The sequence below is a fragment of the Leptopilina boulardi genome, unplaced genomic scaffold (genome assembly GCF_019393585.1).
Source record: "Leptopilina boulardi isolate dan_hultmark-lab unplaced genomic scaffold, ZJU_Lbou_2.1 LbouV2_214, whole genome shotgun sequence".
Classification (NCBI taxonomy): domain Eukaryota; kingdom Metazoa; phylum Arthropoda; class Insecta; order Hymenoptera; family Figitidae; genus Leptopilina; species Leptopilina boulardi.
The window spans coordinates 3,348,826-3,370,314 of NW_026137768.1; the positions used below are offsets into that span (position 1 = coordinate 3,348,826).

The 21,489-nt window shown below is 29.2% G+C and overlaps 1 protein-coding gene and 1 non-coding gene across 2 annotated transcripts in view; both read left to right on the top strand.

The window, feature by feature from the left end:
• LOC127279053 (uncharacterized) overlaps window positions 1–21,489 on the top strand; it is a 95,265-nt gene that overhangs the window by 56,396 nt on the left and 17,380 nt on the right. The window lies entirely within an intron of this gene.
• Window positions 6,031–6,163, top strand: LOC127279314 (U11 spliceosomal RNA). The gene has a single exon (XR_007842622.1). It is a non-coding gene; the product is annotated as a U11 spliceosomal RNA (small nuclear RNA).

Genomic DNA, 21,489 nt, shown 5'->3' on the forward strand with positions numbered 1-21,489 from the left:
TACTTTTGTTAAAGTAATTGTAAACAAATTGAATTTATATATAAATAAATCAAAAAATATTTTCACGATAAATAAAGTAGAAATCAAGGTTTCTTCTGTTTGCTACCATCGATTTAAAAAATTGCACCCCAGAGAAAAAATATATTTGTCTTTCAAAGCTAAATAAATATTTATTTGTTTCAAATAAATTTTTGTTATAACAAACAAAATTTTTATTTTAAACAAGTCAATATATAGCTCTGAGATAAATATATTTTATTCAATTCAAATAACATTACATATTGGGTTCGAATTACTCCGCGAGTACATAGAAACAATTAATACGTCATGTTGTAGAGAAAATGTAAATTAATTGTTCATTGATCATATAGGACGTTCACTGTTTTTTAAAAATAATTTTAAAAAATATTACATTTTGTTTTACATCAACTGCAGTATGATATTTTACCTCCATTGAATTTCAAATAATTTCAGTAAATGATTAATAAAAATAATTTATAGATGCCAGTTTTGGGAAATTGCAAGTTATAAAGTTGTAGGTATTTTGTTTGTATAACAATAGTTTCTGTTTTTGAAATATAACAATTATTTTTTGCTATTTTAAAACAAATGTATTGTACAATTATTTCTAACAAGGAGTTTAAAGCTTGCATGAAAGCTTTTTTTTGTAAAACTAAAGAATATAAGCCAAAAGAGAGTGATGAGAAATCATTTAAATTGAACTGTGACCTATATTCTCCGTGAATCTCTAAAACAAGAGTATACCATGTACTTACGACAATGAGTTATACCGAGTGAGAGATTAGATCAAGGATGCTTATGTGTAGATATATATTCTCGTTGACATCTACATGTAAATCTATTGCAAAAAGCACCTCCCTTGCGTAAAATGGAGTATACATTAAAAAATGCATGCTTTTTTAAAAACATATTTCAAAACTAAAAAATGTTCTTTATTTTATTATTAGAAAATCTATTTTCGCATTTGTGATTTGTAAGTATAATAAATTTCCTCAACGAGAGGTAAATAGCGACAGAAAATTAATTCATAAAAAAGAATTAATTTCATAACTGTATCTCTTGAAACTTTTTTTAATATATTATACTTATTTACAATTTTGCTTTCTTTATATTTCTTTCATTTCATATTGAAGGCATTTTATTTTTTACAATTTTATAAAAAAATTTCATTTTTATCACAAACATTTGTTGTTTCAATCATTTTTAATTTCAATTTACAAAAGTGAATCATTTTTTTTTTTTTTTTGACGTATATTCTAATTTTGAGGAAAACTTTTTGTCATGATTCAAGGACACCCTAGGGCAACATTTTTACAGTAGTTATTCGTTCATAAATTTTTTCTAGTTATGAAAGAGTTGAGTATGTATTATAGTTGGCTAGACACAGTTTTCACAACGAAAACATATATATGAGACGATCAACCAATTTTTCTGGCAAAATGCCAATCCCATGTATGTACATATCTTCTCAAATAACATTCGTATACGTAAGAAAGTAATTGTATAAATAAAATTTATATAGTTTTTTACGATGAGTTCATTTTCTATTCAAGGCTGTTAAATAAAATAATAATGAATCATAAGAATATTAAATATAAAAACATAATTTTTTTTTTAAAGAGACCGATTAACCATTTTACGACTCAGTATACGGAATATTTTTATATAAGTGCTCTTTGTAAAATATTTCAGTGCAAAATAACTTACTTGAAATTATTCTTAAATAATTATTGTAAAATAAATCAGCGATCATAGTTATAAGAATGATTTTTAAAAATCTTTATGAAACAAAAAAATACCAATTAACAACTTCCATAGAGGTACTCTATTTAAAATTAAATACAAAAATTTTCTAGGAATTTTTCACATGAAGTGACGGACAATCTTGTACTTATATAAATCTTTGCGTTAAAAGTTTAACCAACTCATCTCTTTCTATATATAACAACAGAAGTTCGCTAGTAACAGACATTACTGAGACTTCTAATGCTAATTGGTTTACTTTTCATGCAAGTGGAATGTTCTCTTTTATTGCCTTAGACTTCATAAAAATGCGACGATAAAGTCATAAACTGTTTCTCTTACTTTGTTGAAAACTCACCTTCTTTTTTTTTCCCCTCTTAATAAAAGTCCTCGACTATTAACTCTCATAATATCTCTCCTCTCTTTTCTGTGAATCATTCTTCTCTTCTTTTACTTATTCTTCAACTCATTGTATAATTGGCTGCAAAATGCATCGTTTCACAAAACCTTTTTGTTTAAAAAAGTTCGCCCAAAGGAAATAAAAAAAAAACATGTAAAGAAAATTAAAAAAAAAATCTTACTAAAAACTTGTGTGAGGTATTGATAAATTTTATATAAGATATACCTTTTTTGAGTGAGATTATTTTTATTAACAATCTTACGTGAATTGACTGAATAAAATTTATAAATCACTTTATGAACATTGTAAGCGTAACGAAACGTGTATCTCTTTATAGTAAAATAATGTTACGAGTGGAAAGATAATTATCAGAAGCTTTCGTCTTGGATTAACTGTGTGCAGTAAATGTATATATATATACAGACACGATCTCGATCTGCAAGACTCGCCAAATTCACAGCAATGACTTTCTTCTTCATCCTAATTCCAACCGGTCTTACTGGATGATTGCATTCGAAGATAACGCGCTCGATGCATCGATTTGCCACGGTTGTACGATATAAATATTATAAGGCCCACATTAAAAGCATTTGTTCATTTTCTTTTTTCAATTTTTAAATAAATATTCAATTTTTCAAATTTATATACACTCTCAGTACGATTTCAATATCCTTTTTTGAAAATTGATATTTTTTTTATATATAAAGCATGTTAAAAATTGATTCATAAAAGAAACTTTTACTGATATTAAAATTGTTTCATAAAAGCCAGTTTCATACGTTTTTATTGTTTGCCAAATATTTAGTGGAAATTGTGTAAGGGTGTTTTTTTAATACCCTAATAACACAAGATATCTTGGGATATATTGATAATATCCCGCAGATATCCTAGGGATGTCCTATGGATATCAAAAGGATCTCTTAAGGATATCCAAAAAATTGGCGGTTTGGATATCTTTTGGATATCTCATGGATATCTTCTGGATATCTCTATAGACTTTCATAAATGTCCTCCAGATATCCCATAGATATCGTCAGGATATCCTACAGATATCATCAGGATATCCTATAGATATCGTCAGGATATCCCACAGATATCATCAGGATATCCTATAGATATCGTCAGGATATCCCACAGATATTTTCAGGACATTCTCAGTATATCTTCTGGATGTCAAGAAGATATTGTCAGGATACTGTTTTTAAAGTCATTATGAGACTACGAGTGAGAATATTCTGTGAATTAAATTTTATATAAATAAAATAAAATGCAACTTGTTTTTCGAGAAAGTTGTTTAATTTGAAAAATTATTAACTAATTTTTTTCTCACTCGTGATTCATTCCTTTATTCATATGCTTAATATTGTCAGAAAATAAATTGGCTTAAACAATATAAATTCTTTCCCGCAAATAACGAATAACTATTAATATTAATTATACATTAAGTGCATGAGTTTATTTAAAAACTGTGAAAAATGCGTTTCAAATCTTCATTTAAAATAAATTAGAAGCTCATAAGATTTTTCTTTTTATTATATTATTATTCATTATATTAGCTTAACAATTTTAACCTGAGGATATCCCATGGATATCCTGCGATATAATATCCAATAGATATTTTGTGGATGTCTTAGGGATATCCTGTGGATATCCTATGGATGTCCTGTTGATGTCCCACAGACCGGCGCTTTGGATATCCCAAGATATCCTGGGGACCATTCTAGGATATCGACCATTGATATGGATATCCTATGGATATCCTAGGGATATCCTAGGGATATCCTTTTGTTATGAGAGTATTAAAGAATTCCAGAGAACTATAAAAAATGGTAAATATTAGAATTAAATAATATTGTAAGATAATAATTGAAACTTTACTGCGAAAAAAAGTGAAGAATTGTCGAATTTGAAGATGAATAAACGCACCTTTGAACTTCCTTGATCCGTATCAATTGAATTGTTCTTTTATATGATGGCCGCATAGAGCATAAAAAGGGTGCGTTCCTTTCTTATCCAAAGGATGCACCCGAGGAGAGTCATTCTTGGGGTACTTTATCGCAAGTTGCGATCGACTTGTGCCAAGTCGTCTTTGGGAGCAGTTTCATGGGAGGTGAAGAATGGCGTTTGAAAATCTTTCTCCACCCTCTACTAAATCTGTACCGAACATACATAACTCATACTATAAACCTGACAAGGGTTTATGTGAAAGTTTCTTTGAATCTTGTTTTCAGAGAGTTCATGAGAGGTTACTTTTTCATCATATTTTATGCATTTTACTAGAAATATGCAAATTATAAATATGCATATTAATGTTTATATCATGAATAAATGCTAAGATTGCAACTATTTTTTTTAAACACTTGAAGTATCTTAAAATTAGATACATTTTTGACACTAATGAGATACCCCTTTTTATTATTATTTAATATAAAAAAAACTAGAATATTTTCGTGTATCATTCTTTTCAGCAATTGTTGTTTTGTCAAATGCAAAAGTCTTCTAAATTACACATCTACCTTTATATAAGTACTGGTCTTAAAGGAAAGATGTTTTTCCATTGTTTTCTTGCTTGCAACGCAGTGCCAGCTTGCAGCTTCCAAAAGATTCTTTCTCATTTTTCAATCGTTAAGAATGTTCTTTTTTAACGTAGCGCAATTCTTTTGGGTTGATATAATTCGTGTACCTTTTTTTTTATACATTCTTCTTATAGATTCAGATAACTATAATTTCAATTAATTTCATATTAGTATATAGTTTTATTTAAAAAAAAATCGCGATTAAATATTTTTATGAAATAATAGAATAATAATTTCATTTCTATTTTTCAGCGATGCTAATTTATAAAATGAATTTTGACAGCAAATGGAACACAATGATGCATTGTATTATTAATTAATCAGCTTTTATAGAAAACTTTCGAATGCCTCTCATATTACGATGGTGAAATTAAACTCTTGAATTAGGTCAACTGCGTTGCAGCCAATTTTAAAAGTATTTTAGTTCTTTCAATAAAAATTTATATTCTTCAATTAGGAACAAATTCTATTCAAGGAAATTTTTTTTTATAACCAAATAAGGAATCGATTGTATATAATTACAAAATAAACACATTCTTTTTAAAGATTTTCATATTTAAAGGAAGAAATATAATATTTGAAGAATTTTTGAAAATAACACGAAAAAATAAATCCTTTTTATGGGTGTTTTGAATTGTCTTTTTAAAGTGCATTTTCAATTTTATGAATTTCGTGCCTACGTGCAAAGAAGGATGTGTATATTCAAAGCAATCCAATAGCACTGAATACATTCCTCACTTCAATGGGGGTATTATATCTACCGTATATATATATATATCCAAATAATGGAACGCACCAAAGCAAGAAATCATTTGCATGCCATTTTACTCACACGAATTGTCTTCATCTCAAAATGCAGTACAGAGACAACATATGAGTAATGAGAAAGTAGAGAGTTATTTTGAATCAGCATTGTTACTTCTCAGCCGGAAGTGCATCGATCTTAAACGAGCTGGACATGCAAACGCCAGAAATCTTTTTTTGTTTTATTTTCTTTTTTACATATGTTTTTCTTTTTTTTTCATTCAAAGAAATATTTTGACAATGGCTACCAAAAAATATACTATTTTTTAATAATAATTTTTATTGGTAATATAATTATTATTTTAGTGTAATTTATTATTATTTTTATAATAAAAAAAATGCATTGACAATTTTTAAAAATATAAAATTATCCCGCGCTTAATTTCGAACTTGTAAAAGTTCCCGCTAGATGGCTACAAATGTATTACTCACAAATGAGATAGGACTCGAGCTGTATATAAGAGCGACTCTGCTTCCGTACAATTCAAAAAGGGTGCTCGCTACTTTAATAGCGCGTCGATTCAAAAACTGTTTCGGCGGGGTATGGCTATCAAGACATACCCAGTACATAATTTTTGAAATTAGAGGCTGTTGGCTGCCACTTTGCACCGACGCCTCTGCCAAATATTCGAAAAATCAAATTTTTATTGCAATTTTTTTGTAAAAAGAAAAAATACTTTGTTATAAATAAGAAGAAATTGTATCATAAGAAAATTATTTAATAATTATATCTGTGAAAAATTGTATCTTGAACATATCTCATGTAGCATTTGGCTCGTGCCAGGTTTCAATAGTACTTGTATCAATAAGAAGATACCGATATAAGAAATTTGCCATTGAGAACTTTACCTTTCGTTTACTGGTCTCTCTACTCCCCATCCACGCGGAAATTCGATCCCTTTGATATCAGAGTCAATGCATTCCTTAAGAACGTGTTTTACCGTTGGTACCAGTCGTTATGCCAAGCAAGAGAACTTTTATTCCCTTTGTATATAAAGCAATGCCTCGATAGTTTCCAAAGCAACATTTCAGAATCACAACCTCAAACATTATTCTTATTTTCAAAGAATTTTTTTCAAAAATTCATTCTCATAAAACAGGGATTTTATTTGTTCAAAAGTTTTTTTTTGTAAAATTACATAATTTGCGTTTTGTCTTTTTAAAAAATCAAATTAAAACATTTAAATAGAAAAATATTTCTTAAAATAAAAAAAAAATTCAAATCATACGAAGAAGCTTTTATAGAAACATTAAAATAATTTTTTCAATAAAATTTCAAAGCCTTCCCGCATATTACTATATGTGGAATTGAATTTTATCGTTGTAAAGCTATTCAATATTGAAAAAGGCAGTGTGTGATATACAATTTTCAACTATATATATATAACTTTTCCAACATGCAAAAGCTGTTATCTGTGATGGACTGCGTAATTACTAAAAAGTATATATACAAATATAGTTGGAAAAATATTTTAAAACATTTAAAACTAATTCAAGTGCAATCCTCTCATATAAATTAAATGTGTATTTTTATTAATTTTTTTAATTACATATTTTTCAAGTTGAAAATAAATTAAACTTATATTTTTTAAGTGAGAAAAAATAGATGGTAAATTTTTAACTCGTTAGGTTTTCTTTCGTGAATTCTACCGCGGGGTGGCTGACCCAAGGAAGAGGTCAATGGACCCAAGGCCCGCTTCCATCCCCTCCACTTTTAGCAATGAGCCCGCGAGTCTAAAATTCACTCCACACGGTGCCTACTCACGAGTCTACTCAACCCTCGAATATATACTCAGGTCCTGAAAAGAAATTATAGTTATTTACAAGCAAAGTCCCTTCGGATAGACGGTTATTTCGCGGTATAGTTGTCCCCCTTTCCTACCCCTTCCTCATTTTTTTTTTGTATATAGGTATTACTCCACTGAAAGACAACTTGGAATGTTTTTTTCAGATCCGTTGCTTCGAGAAAAAATGCTTTTTTTAAACAAAAAAGTGACCCATGATTTTCCCTTCCTTCTCCTCAAAAAAAAATCCTTAAACGCCTCCTACAACACCCAATGGAGAATACGCGACACGATAAGTATCGATGCATTCCGCCTACCTGCGCGCATATAATTTTGTGGGAATTGCAATTTTCGAAGCCTCTCAATTTCCCCAGGCACACTTCCTGGCAACTCTAGCTTATCGATCCTTATTGTGAGCATAAGGGAGTTGAAATTCGAAGTATTAAATTTGCGTTGGCAGCTTTGATGATATTCATCATATATATATATGGGCAGAATTTAATATATTGAGTTTGTATCAATGTTCAAATATTAAATTGAAAATCAAAACTTTTTAACAGAAAAATAAATCTATATAAACTTGTGAGATGTTTTACACTGAAAAAGGGGTTTGGTATTGGCAACCAAACGTTTGGTTGGTATGTAAGCACTCTCTAAATCTAGATTAGTACGCTGAGAAAAAAAATTTAGTGTTTGCAACAAAATTGTTTGATTAGACAATTTTGGTTCTTGTAACCAAATTTTGGTTGGCTGAAACAAAGTCGCAGAGTTATCTCAACCAAACATTTGGTTAGGCCAACAAAATTATTTGGTTAACACAACAAAATAGTTTGGTCTAAAGAACTAAATGATCGTTTGTTGTCATAACCAAAATTTGGTTGCGACAACTAAATAAATTGATTCGCTCTCAGCTCATAGCTTAAGAGAAGAGTTTGGTTGCTTAAATACCAACAAAATATTTTTGTTGGCCCAACCAAATTTTGTTTGCTCTGACTAAACATTTTTCTCAGTGTAGTTTTCTACTAATGAAAGAGTGCGGATTCGTTTACCAATTGAATCAGTTTTGACTAATTTTTAGTAAAAAACTACTAATTCATGGAGTAAATCGGCTTACTAATTTAAAATAGTAAAAAATACGATTTACCCTACACTCAGAAAAAAATTCGTTTGAAGCAACCAAATTTTGGTTAAATCAACAAAATAAATGCATTGATATACAGTTAACCAAACATTTGGTTGCATAAACAAAACGTTTATTTAGCTCAATCAAATTTTTTCTTTGTTCAAAAAATTTATTAAAATAAACCAAACAGTTATTTAGATCAAATAAATATTTATTTGAATTAAACAAGTTTGGTTTGAACTAACCAAAAAATTGGGTAAATATAAAAAAATGGTACATTTCGTTCAAACATATCTTTTTTTTGAGTATATTAATTAGTAGTTTTCTACTAAAAAAAAATCAAAACTGTTACTAATTCAATTGGTAAACGAATCCGCACTTTTTCATTAGAAGAAAACTACTAATTCAGATTTAGAGAGCAACCAAAATTTTTTGTTGTATCAACAAAATTTTGTTTACCCCAATCAAACTTTAGTTAGGACAACAATAATCCTTTTTTTCTGATTTTGGTTGTGTCAAACAAATTTTGATTGAGACAATTAAAATTTTGTTGATTCAACAAAAAAATTTTGGTTGCTTAAATACAAACCAAACGTTTGGTTGTCAATACCAAACCCTTTTTTCAGTGTACTAACATTTTTCACGCGAAAAAATATGTATGTTCTTTAATTTTTAAGAAATCATTAAAGCTTTTTATGACTTCATAAAAATGTCATTCCGTTCATTTAAGATTCGAAATGTTAAGACATAAGAAAACAGTTCTGAATTTTCGTAATGGTATTAACTTTTACTTTATTTAAAAGGGAACTTGAAAATGCAAATGTTATGTTTGTACACAAATAATTTATAATTAATTACTTGTAAAGCAACAATAGAAATATGAAAAAATACTTTTTTTGTTTTACAATTTCTGAGATACACATCTATAAACAACTCACGTAACATTGATCGTGACTCAGCATTTCAGTAGTACATCACGTTTTTTATCAATTGGATTATCGGGAAAAAATTGTTTTTGATTTAACAAATTTCGTTGATTCATCAATTTTTTTGTTCTATTAATAATAATAATTTTATAATTGTAAGTTATTTAAAAAAAAGCTTTTATTTTTATAAATGTCGTTTATCTAAGCAATCCACACGGATAATTTTATTCTTCATGAAAAAAAATCTGAAGACATATATCATAAAAATGAAACTGCTTCCTGGTGATTATGAAACTTCTTTAAAGGTCGGTTTTTCTTATAGTTCTTATTTCCATAGTCGAGCGATGAAAGAGTCATAAGGGAAGGAGGTAGGTATAGTTAATGTACAACCTAAGAATTCAGAAAAAAGGTCTTATGGAAAAGATTTTTTTTTTTTTGAAAAAAATAAAGGGTTTAAGGGACGATTGAAGAAGGTGCAAGGACCTGTATATATATTTCAACCAATGGGAGGTTTTACAACGTGCACATCGCCGGAGGTTCAATGAAATATGACAGGACTGTAATCATGATTCTTTAGAATTGGCTAGATGGTGTACAGCTTCTTTTTACACAACATAGCGTGTAACATGCTTTTTGTGTAAGTTCCCTCGTCTTCAATCTTTACCTTCTACTTTGCTCTTCAACACGAATATTCTCTTTTTCGTAACATTATTTCTTTTTTTTTTTATTTTTGCCTTCCGTGTCAACGTCAACCACAAGGCTCCGTTTCCGTCAAGCACATTGACTTTATTTGGATTACAGTAGAAGGATAAGAATTCTGTTGTCAAAAAAAAAATCCTTTCAGATATAATAATTCATTCACCAAGAAGTAAAAATAAATTTAAAAACATTTATAATATGCAAAAATACCTCTCTATTTTTTTCCATTCAGGAAAATAATCGTTTTCTATAAAAATTAATTTTTAAAATTGTATTTTAGAATGAAAAACATTTCAAGTCGATTTCAAATTAGAGTTTTGGCAACTTTATATATATATATAGGTGTAATGCAAGTAAAGCTGTGATAAGATAAATCACTTGATCCTTTAGCACACTGTGAGGTTTGGGGCAGATTATTGAGAGGCAATGCTTGAATCTAGAGCTCCGCACTATCGCTAGAGAAATTTAGGTTTTCGGAGCGAGGCAGGAAACGGTGTAGAAGTTATATCGCATTCCGCTTCCCAATGGAGTAGAGAAAACGATAAGTGTCGATATTCACGAAAAACTAACTTTACACATGTTGAGAAAAATTAAAAAAAAGAAACAATCAATTTTCTTGCAGAAACATTTTCAAAGTAATAAAAAACGTGTTATTTTCTAATTAAATAAATTCTTATTTTTAGAAAATTACTGATAATTTTAAAATAGAAACATCAACGATAATAAAACCATAAACAAAAAAAAAACCGCTGAAAAAAAGGTGATTTATATAATTCGAGACAAAGGGTAATCTATGTATAATAGTCGAAGAAACTTTTTATATATATATATAGAAAAGAGGAAAAGAAACTATTATTTAGGTCGAGAGCACAATTCCAACAAAATTTAGTAGGCAGTATAGAGAGATTTGGGAACGAGATGAATTTTATGTGCTATTCAACCTTATCATTTACATTTAAATTGCACATCACTGGTCTGTAGGCAGCATAGTCGAACTAACATATTTGTGGGCAGTGAAAAGATTTCTTAGAATTCACTTCAGTCGACGAATCTAATCTACAAAACCAAAAATAGCAGACATTGAAAAATTAGTTGTAAAAATTGAAAAAATATTGCATTTTTTTTTTTTGCAATGACAAGAAGAATTATTTATTTAAAAAAAAATCAATAAATTTTCAGATAATAAATAGATAAAATTTGTTTTAATGTTATAAACTAAATTAAAATAATTTCATTTCATATTGCCTGTATAGGAAATATTTGAGTAGGTCGGAATTTCAATTTTCGTATTAACGACGAGCCATTTCTATTCACCTCGAATTTTCCACATCCTTCAGAATGCAAAAGGACATTAATAGATTCTTTGGAAGAAGGATGATAAACCATGTCCTTGTAATTCCTCATCTTTTCGCTGCCTTGGATTTTATCCTTGAATTTTGTTTAATGACAAAAGTAATTTCAATAATGAAAGATATGATATTTTTTATGACAACCCTTTTCTATATAAGAAAAACATTTTTTTACTCATCAAGTAATAAAAAAGTAATCTGAGAAAAAATTTTTCATTTCTAACGACTTTTTTTTATAAACTCGATTGTTAAAAATGTTATTAGACTTTAATAAATATTTTTATTTATTTTAATAAATTATTTTTAATGTACAAATGTCTAAAAAGAAAATTCTATTATTAATTTTAAAATAAAATAATATACACGTAGTATTATGTATATTGCGTAATATGTATGTTACAAGTGTGCGTGACCATGAAATTGTTGGTCATGGTCGTCTAGCTTGACTGGTCTAACGCATAGTAAAAGTAGTAGAAATTCTAACGAAAAGGAAAACAGTAAGTGAAAGCAGACAGTTATAGTAAGACCAGACACGAAGTTGTTTCTATTTCTAAATCTGAATAGCGGAGAATAAAAATAGACTAGCGCAATTTTTTATACGTTTGAAAGAATTATAAATAAGTTGTAGTATTATAAAATATAAATAAATAATTTATACATGTAATTAAAAATACAATTCAATCCAAATAAAACTGCCAAAAAAATGTACTACAATCGATCACATATATATATTTTTTTCTTCAATAGGGTCAAACGAATTCGTTTTCTTTGCACTGTTTCGTTCCGATAAAGAATAAATATTTTATGAGTGCAATAGGTATCGACATAAATAATTTATTTTAAACATCATGACGGCGAGAAAACGGTTCCAAAACTTCGCAAAGACTCATCTGCGAGCTTTTTCAAATATATGTTTTCCATTTTGTTCAAAAATCTAATTAACATTTTTGTAATTTTCTAAATAAAAACTTGTTCAAATGAAATATCAACTTGTAACATAAATTATTTCATTATAAATTATCATAATAAATCGGATTTTTAAACAGCAAATATTTTTGTATTTTCGAAACTATACGTGGCAAAAAAATTTTCTTTTGCAATACTGAAAGCTGAAATAAGCTTTGACCTCGTGCTACTCTCTCTCTAAAGCCTAAAGCAAGTAATGATGAACCAGTCAAATAAATCTTTCACAAAGCAGCAATGAATTATTTCGTGATGAATCCTTGTCCAAAAGAAAATGAGCGCTGCTCACATGAACCGAGAACGAGACAAACTGGCACCTGTATATTAAATTTGTAATGAAATACTTATTATTTATTTTATGCTCAATTTTTCAGTTTTTGGCTATATAGTAATTTTTTTAAAATTATCCTCGCGAGGAAGATGCAAAAAAAAAAAAAATTAGAAGCACTCGTTAAATTTTCAAATTCAAAGCTTTAAGTGTCACTTTACTTGTGACATTGATGTTTATCATTCTAGTGAAATGAGTTTAGCTTCCAACAACTGGGGTCCATTTTATGTTCAATCAACGCTACCTACATAGATGCTATACACATCCTCTGGAAAATGGCTAGACTGTCGTAAAGTTTCGCCTATTACGTAAATGTTGTAGAAATGAAATTACTGTTTACTTGGAACCTGCGCGCTTAAAAAGCACTTCAAATAAGAATAGATGCTCCAAAATGAGAAGAGAGCACCGGATGGTCATAGCCGTGTGATTACCAAAATGGTGGACAATGCAAATTAAAAGCATTTCTTCCATATTTCCTGGGCAAATAAATGCACATATCCTCAAAACAATGGGATCCATTATATATTTCAACAAGAAAAATAGTCTCTAAGAAATTTTATATTTCAGAAAAATGAGTTTTCGCGTCTGATACATGATATTTCTTGACATTATATGAAAAAATAAAGTAAATTTTTTAAATAAAAATACATTAATGAATATTGATGCAATTGTCATTAAAGTAATTGAAGAGCATTAAAAGTTCCACTCTTTTTAAATAATATACATTTATATCAACTTATATTCCACTGCTGCATGAAAATTAGATCTTCTGGTTCCATTTAACTTTTTAAAGCAGCTGATGATTATATTGCGCTTTACACTTTATTCATATTCCAAAGCGAACATTTTTTTAATGAAGAACTATTATAAAATGAAAGAGCTTTTTATACAACAAATAAACATTTACGGTTTTTCTCTGAAGCTTTTTCTCTAATTGCGCGCACAAATTAAAAACTAGTCTGACGTGACATTTGCATCTTAGATGCAATTAAAAATAATTTTAATGAGAAATACTCAACCAAAAATTCACCAATTTAATATATTGACAAAATCTCAAAATTTTAAGTTTAACCAAAATACAGTTTGGCTTTTGTTTTTTTCAAGAAAAGTATACTATCGCTCTAAATTTGTTTAATTACATATGTGTGAATTTTCATTTGCACACAGTATTATAACTCAAAACAAGTTGAGCTTTTTCATAACTTCGATAAAAGAGCGATTTCATTGTGCGTCATCAAATAGGCGCATTTAATTAAAAGTCGCACAGGAAATGCGCAACGTTTTTGTGATGAGGACTTGCGGTTTCTGTGTTAAAATTTAATTTAAAAACTCGTTATTACAGCGAGAGTGCCACACACACACACACACATACACAGTACTCAACTAAAATTTTGCTATTAACTTCTCTGAATTTCACGACTGCCAACCTCTTTCATGTCTTTGAAGCATAAATAATAAATCTTATTATAGAGCTTTCAATGAATCTCTTACAAAAATTGTTAATGCGATGTACACAGAAAAAAAATTTTTTCGTTTGCCTCGCAAAAAGCAAATGATTTACTAAAATTACACATAATACGAACAATTCAAATTGGCATATCGGTTAATTCAAGTTCTATAATGTAAATAATTATATTTACTAAAAAATAGATTCCAAAAATATTAAATATTTTCGCAGACAATATATATTGTGCAGAAAAGATAAAGTAGATTTTCATGCTGTTCGTATAAAGTGTTTTGTTCGCAAAAGTTTTAATGTAAAATATAACATTGAAATTCAGGGATATGTTAATAGATGTGTAGATTTTGTATGAGCGTCTTCTTGAATACGACAAACTAACGGTATTGCTAAACTGGTTTACAGTTGGCCAAAACTGAGTTTCTAACTTGATTAGTCAGTTGAGTATATTATGGAGTCACATAATATTCCCTCACGAAAAAAAATTTCATTAATAATTCGAAATTTCTTATACTTTTTATTTGAGATTTCTTAAGTTCAAATAATTATATTTTTAGAATTGAAAATAATTTTTGTTTGACTTTTTCCTAAAAGATCCGGTGAAATGAAAAAGAAGAGAACAATGAAATGAAATTATTCGTTACATTATTACTGTCTTTTATAAAAGCAGTGAACAAAACTTTTCCATGGTTTCACATTTCCCCATTGAGAGTGAAGATTAATGGTAATTTTTTTTTTAGTAACTTTTGTGATTTCATTTACAATTGCGTCTAGTCGGATAATAAAAAATATAAATTACCTAATTAGAATTAAAGTATTAAATGTATTTTTGATTTTTTTTAGATTTTTAAATACATAAATTTAATTATAGTATAAGAATAATTTCAGTTTGAAAGTTTTTTTTTCAATAAACAAAGTTTTAGAATTGAATATTCATTCTCTTTTTCATGTAAATCTCACACCGATTTTATGTTGGAATGACGATAGTTTTCATCGACGTAGTTTTCCTGGTTTCAGCGAGTTAATCGCTTTCCTTGTTATCGTATGGCAGGCAAGTGATGCGATCGATGTTGACTTCATAATGAGAACTGCATAGGATGTATTCACCGTAAAATGTATTTGATGATCCGAAAGACAATGTACAATCAAAAGCATGACGATATGGTTGAAGGAAATATCAATGTCAACTTTTATATAATGGTTAGAGACATAAAAATTAGAATTTCACTCATTATTCAACATTTCTCAATTATACAGTGAAAAATACTAGAAAAAAAATTAAATAATTATTTTATATTTTTCAATAAAGATAATAAAGAAGGCATTAAACTTTGAAAATACCGTTAAACGTTTGTTAAATCCTCCTTTACCTGGGTTGAAAAGTATTAAGGAGCTTTTTCACGTAGCGACTAGAATTCTGCATCTAAAGTTTCTAAAGTAGACCTTATTTACGGTCATTGGCACTAAATCTGATATACATAAATACCAGACGCAGAATAGAAAGCAAATTCTTGCAAAAGAAACAAGAACCAAAATTATTTTTAAATTCAAGGTTTTTAATTCATTTTCCTAGAAGATAGTTTTTTATTATTTCTGAACTTGACCGTGCGGTTTTCAATAAGTCTGTTGGCAGCGCTCCCATGTACACTATTCTATTCTAACGTGTGTCGGTCAATGGCACGTGATTTCTAACGCATATGCACATATGTATGTGTAACGTTAATGACGGAATCGTGCCGTTGTAACTTCGACATTGAACTTGACCGGATTTATCACACTCGTTGGCTCATGCGAGGCCATTGGAGGACGCGTCTAATGCTATATCAAGCGTGGCTTTTCTAATGACCGAGTTTTCATTGTCAAGGTGAAGCGCGCGACCTCCAATGAAAAACCGCCAAGGGCAGCTTCCAGTGTCATTGATTACTGCCGCCGCATTGTCGATCGATTTTGTTATTACGAAACGAATCGACTTCAAACACGCGCAATTATTAAACATTCTCACGATTCTAAAATATACTACAAACTTTCAATGTGTATGATAATTAACAATCTTTGGACCGACATTTGTTCTGGGTCAGGCATTCTTATGTAATTGCTTTGCGTTATTTAAACTTTATTTTTCGTACACAATAAAAATTTATTTATTTTCAAAATTCTCTCACATCTTTTTGATATTTAATTCAAATTGAAGAATATATAGACTATGGCAAAATCAATACTTGTTTCTCGAGTTATGAATTAGGGAATAATAACATTTGGTGCCGAGTTAGTGGACTTGTCAATGTGGTTTCAGCGATTTGAATCGAGTTAGAGACGGAAACGGACGTTCATGGTCGAATTACGTAATCGAGGTAAAATGACCGTCTACGACCCCAGCATTAGAAGAGAAGTCAAGGCTGGCCATTCCTCACTCAATATATAACCAGGAAGAGTCTAAACATTTTACATTCGTTTGACCGTCTACAACCTCTAACGGGCGATATAGTTGAAGAGTAAAAAAAGAAACCTTTGCCGATTTGTAGGGAACCAACCTACAAATTCTAATTGACTTGATGATTTCATAATTTTAAAAACCTCAGCAATTTGTTTCTTTTCACTGTAAAAAAAGGAGTTGAATTTCAACTCCTTAGGGGATGTTATAGTCCCACCCTTTCGGAGTTGAAGCGAAGGGAGTTAATTTCATGCCTAAGAAGTTAGTTATAAGGAGTTAATTTAATTATTAACTCTGTTTTTGAGTTGATTTTTAACTCCCAACTCCTAGTGCCGTTAACTCTATAATTTTTTGTTTAAAAAAATAAAATTATTGTCGGTAATAAAATATAAGGTAAATTACAGAAATAAATTTTTGAAAAATAAAACAAATATGTCTCTCAATTAATTTACTGTGCGATGACAAAGTGAAGAGTCATTTCCTAAACATTTACCAGAAGCTTATCATGATTATTTCTTGATTGGCCTTCGTGTGTCACTAACCTATGTTACCATGATCATATACAATACTGACAAAGAGACACACGGCTGCGTCTAATGTAGTATATCGCAGTTCCAAGTAGTGTTGAGTTTATGCTTCAACGTTGGTGTGCTATGACTACGCTAATGGTATTCCAAACACACTAGAGCCAGACTTCCGTCTGGCATAACCTTGAACTAGCATAGAGGACACATTGTGCGCAAGCGTTTTACACCCACTCGAATAATTCTACTTTGACGATCGTCTAAGTGCAGACCTTGTAGCTTCAAATATTATTATTTTTAGATTCAACAACAATATCGCGTTTATAAAAGCGGTTTTAATTTTATTCCATACATATTTTAATTCTCAATTTTAAACAATTAAAGACATTGTTTTTTACATTTTTTTTTTATTTTTTATTCGGATTTATGTCAAGTTTCTAAATTTATTTCCTTTAAAAGTTTCTTTTTAAAGATTTAATCGAATTTCTTTCATTTGCATTAATTGACGAATCGAATTTTCGTAAATACTTCCGATTACTCTCAATTAAATTGACTTCCCTTCCTATATTTATTTATTCGCGTATTCAATTTTCGTTAAGTGCAAATTAAATTAAACCATCCTCTTTTTCACGCAACTACGGGTGTTTTGTTCTTCGAAAATCTGTTTCATCAACACATTTTTAATTGAGAACATTCATTTTTAATAATTAACAATTAGTGTTCATATTCACAAAAACGTAAAATTAGATGTCAATATTTTTGCTGATGATATTTTTGAGTATTACAAATATATTGAAACTGATTAGACCATAAGGGAGACTCCCTCAATGGTGGCATATATGAATCATCAGAGACGGTCTGTCCCAATCGTTTTATACGCTTATCGCATTTGGTGATCCCATTTCCACTATATGGATAACAGACTCTGCAACGACAACTTTTGGCCCCTACTTTTGACAACATATACTCCAATCGAATTCGCACGATTGTAATTCCAGTTATACACATTGCCTATATAATATGTAGGTAGGCAACATAATATAATTATTTCCATCCTCAGGTCAAGGTAAATTATACTGCCGATATTTGCGTTTTTGCAATTTTTCACGAGTCTTAACACACTTTATCCAGTAATAAAATTTATTTATTTCATTAAAATCAACCCCACTAATTACACGGAAAAAGTTTATAATTTTTATACTACCAAACAAAGACGGGAAAATTAAATAAAAAATTATTTAATTAATTTATTGCCTGAAGCAGTAATCTCAATATACACAACTCTAAAAATAGAAATGTGAAAGTCTCAAGTTATAAAATTTTAAGTAATTTTAGTCGAATTACGAAATCAAGTTGGTTCTTCAATAAAAATACATATTTGCATACGTATTTGCAAAAAAAAAAAAATAGATATTTATTTATTAAAATTAATTAAATATTTATGTAGTACGTTATAGAAATTCATTCATTTCTTTTCTGTGAGCCTCTGAGCGAGAATTCTAAAAGAATAGTGATTCATTGGAAAAAAATTTGAAAAAGAGATTCGGACGTTGAACACACAGTAGAGGTTTCTCGCAGCCGCAGCAGCAGCAGTGTGCGACGATTGCAAGTGTTTTGAGTCCGAGGTCTATGAACTGCGACGAACGACTTGCATTAGATTCAAGGCCAAATTAGAGCGTACAAAACAGCGACAAGCGACGCCAAGCTTTGACCGTCTGCAACCTCTTCGTGTCATATCATCATCTCTCTTTCTCACTCCACTCTAGAGAACAGTTTTTTTAAAATGCTATTTCTATGTGCAGTCATTTTTGCAATGTATACGCGATCGATGCAAACAACATTTTCCTTCATGTACAAATACGTTATATATACTCGGAAGTTCTATACAAGATTCCTGAGGTCACTGAATTTTTTATTTACAACATTTCATTCCTAAAGCAGATCCGCACTCTTTTAAAGACAAACGTAATAAATAAATTAACTTTTAAAATCAGTTCCATTACCAGATTAATCAATGCTGAGCAAAAGTAATTCAAGTCTTTGCACTTTTATCAAAAGAAAAAGCAAGTAATTAAGGTTTATTTATTTACGGGCAGTGCCCTTTCGTACAAGTGTATTTAATTATATAAAATACAAGAAAAATAACATGATTTACTATAACTTAAATAATACCAAAGATTTCAGTACGTATAAATGTACTTAGATAAATACCATAGAAATCAATTTGGCTTCTTTTGTTCAAATTTCTAACTTGGAAATTTTTTTCTACTAAAAAGAAAAAAAACTATATTAAAAAGAAATTAGGTTCGAATATGGGATTTTATTATAATATTTTGAGTTGAGGGGAAAAAAATTCATCTCGCTTGACACATATCTTGAAAATGGACCAACCTAATAATATGTTCTTATCTGAAGCCGCAGCCAGCCATCCATTTGAGACTTGGATAGGATCGTTATATTGTGAGTAGCATAAGGCTGCGCTGAATTCAAGTCTGATCTTGGATTAAACAAAGGTGAAAGGCCTGGAATATGGGACACCCGTCTACGTGGGATACTTTAGTGGGCAGTGCCAAATGGTGGCCCATCAACATCCTTGATCCAAGCAACTTTCAAGGGATCCAAAACCTAAATACTTAGAATAATATATTACTCTCTCCAAATCAATTTTTCATCTTATTTCAAAATATATCAAATTATTTCCTACATCACACACGGAAAAAAAAAGTTCATCTTATTTCAAAATATATCAAATTATTTCCTACATCATACACGGAAAAAAAAATAGTTCGTGAAACTTTCGTAAACTAGTTGTTCACTTTTGAACGGGCCCCAAAGTTTGGAAATCTTTCATTAACTTTTTTTCAAGATTCCACAAACTTTTTTTTTGTGCGCGTGCGCAGACATTGATTGTCATCATGAAGAGAGTGATGAACATTCGTGAAATCTTGGAAAAATGTTAATGAAAGATTGGGACCGTCCAAAAGTGAAAAACTAGTTTACGAAAATTTCGTGAACTATTTTTTTCCGTGTAATATATATATATATATATAGTTTAATTAATTAAGCATTGATTATATATAATAATTGTCATATTTATACCCGTATATAAATACATGTGTATGTGAAAACAGCGATAAATTCTAGGAATTAATAATTTAATCTCTATTTTAGTTGGGAAAGACGCGAATTCACTAGAATGATTATTGACTAATTGATCAATGCGTCCTCATATGATTGCTAATTAGTGAATCTGATTCCTCATTAATTGTATTTTCTGTTATTTGTCCTGATTAAATTGCATGTTATTCAGAGACGAAATTATACAAATATTTAATTAACTCAAACGCTGAAAATAATGAAATAAAGGTTTATAACAGGAATATTTTATCAATAAGAATCAGCTAAAATTACAATCGGAATTACAATTACGGAACATAATTTATACATTGTTAAAAAAATATATAATTTGAATTATTTATAATATTGTAGAAATGATTATAAATTATAGATTTTAAATAATGTTTTAGTCCTGAATCAGAAAAAAATACTTTGATTCCAGAGATTTATTACTTTTAACATTTGAATTTGTATGATTGTTAACGATGGATATTTCGATATTTTATTTTGGAAGGGGTGATCTAACGGAAGAAGAAAGGAGGAACGGACCAAAGGAGCAACGCCCTCTCTGTCAGGGTCAGTAGCCTTTTGTGCAGGCATAGGTCAAAAAAATGTTATTTTTTTTATATTATTGTTAAGAACCAAAAGAATTAGTTTAAAATCCACTCTTCAAATGATAATTTATTAAATAATGTTTCAAGATGCACATATCTCAATTAGCATTGATACGTAATTTATTTCTTCCATCGAAATAGTTGTTTAAACAAAGGATATCGTTTATTATAATTAATATACTATTTAAATGTTGGTTACTGATTAAGTGATTAATTAATTAAATTTTGTTATTTAAAGTGTGGTGATTTAATGAAAGTAAAATTCCCAGACAGAAGGTGTTTCTATTACTTCATCCTAGAATAGACAGTGAACATCGAGACTGGTTTCAAGGTCGAGTGATCTAATCCATTCTAATGTATTCGTGAATATATTTTTCTAGTCCTAGTTAACCTTGGTTGTCTATGTCTGGGATTTTGTCTAGTCTGGTTCCGGACCTTGACCACCTCTATATGCAAACTATTCTCATCTGATTATTCTTTTTCATAGCTTTAGTATTTTTAAATCCATATCTATTTCACGGTTTTTAATTACTTTATTTATAATTGAATTATTTTAAATAGAAATATATTTTTAGCATTTTTTTTGTTTATATTTAGAGTTAAACTTTATATCACTTTGATTGGTAAA